This window comes from Penaeus monodon, chromosome 15, assembly GCF_015228065.2.
Source record: "Penaeus monodon isolate SGIC_2016 chromosome 15, NSTDA_Pmon_1, whole genome shotgun sequence".
NCBI lineage: Eukaryota > Metazoa > Arthropoda > Malacostraca > Decapoda > Penaeidae > Penaeus > Penaeus monodon.
Window position 1 is genome coordinate 25,713,608 of NC_051400.1, and position 279 is coordinate 25,713,886.

Consider the following 279-nt stretch of genomic DNA (forward strand, 5'->3'; position numbering starts at 1 on the left):
CACATTTAAAAAGTGAGTTGCAATATTTGATTATGAATGCTATGGATGATATAGATGGCATAATACCATAAGAGTGGTAGGAAGAATGGTGTAAATGATTAGAAGTGAAAATAATGCAAAATAAAAGAAAGGATATTCAAAGGCATTTCATAAAAAAAGAAAATATACAAAACACAGTGAAAGTGACAACCCTACAAGAAATGTATTTTTCTTGACCCATTGTTACGAGGCAGTTGAAATATCCACTGCAGCTGTGTTTTGTCAGTCATAGGCTTAAGA

At 31.9% G+C, this 279-nt stretch overlaps 2 protein-coding genes across 2 annotated transcripts in view; one reads left to right on the top strand and one right to left on the bottom strand.

Annotated features, from left to right (window-relative positions):
* The window catches only part of LOC119581855 (histone-lysine N-methyltransferase EZH2-like), a gene marked incomplete at its 5' end in the record, with an annotated part of 82,272 nt that overhangs the window by 79,709 nt on the left and 2,284 nt on the right, over nt 1-279 (bottom strand).
* The window catches only part of LOC119581854 (polycomb protein Asx-like), a gene marked incomplete in the record, with an annotated part of 73,367 nt that overhangs the window by 11,100 nt on the left and 61,988 nt on the right, over nt 1-279 (top strand).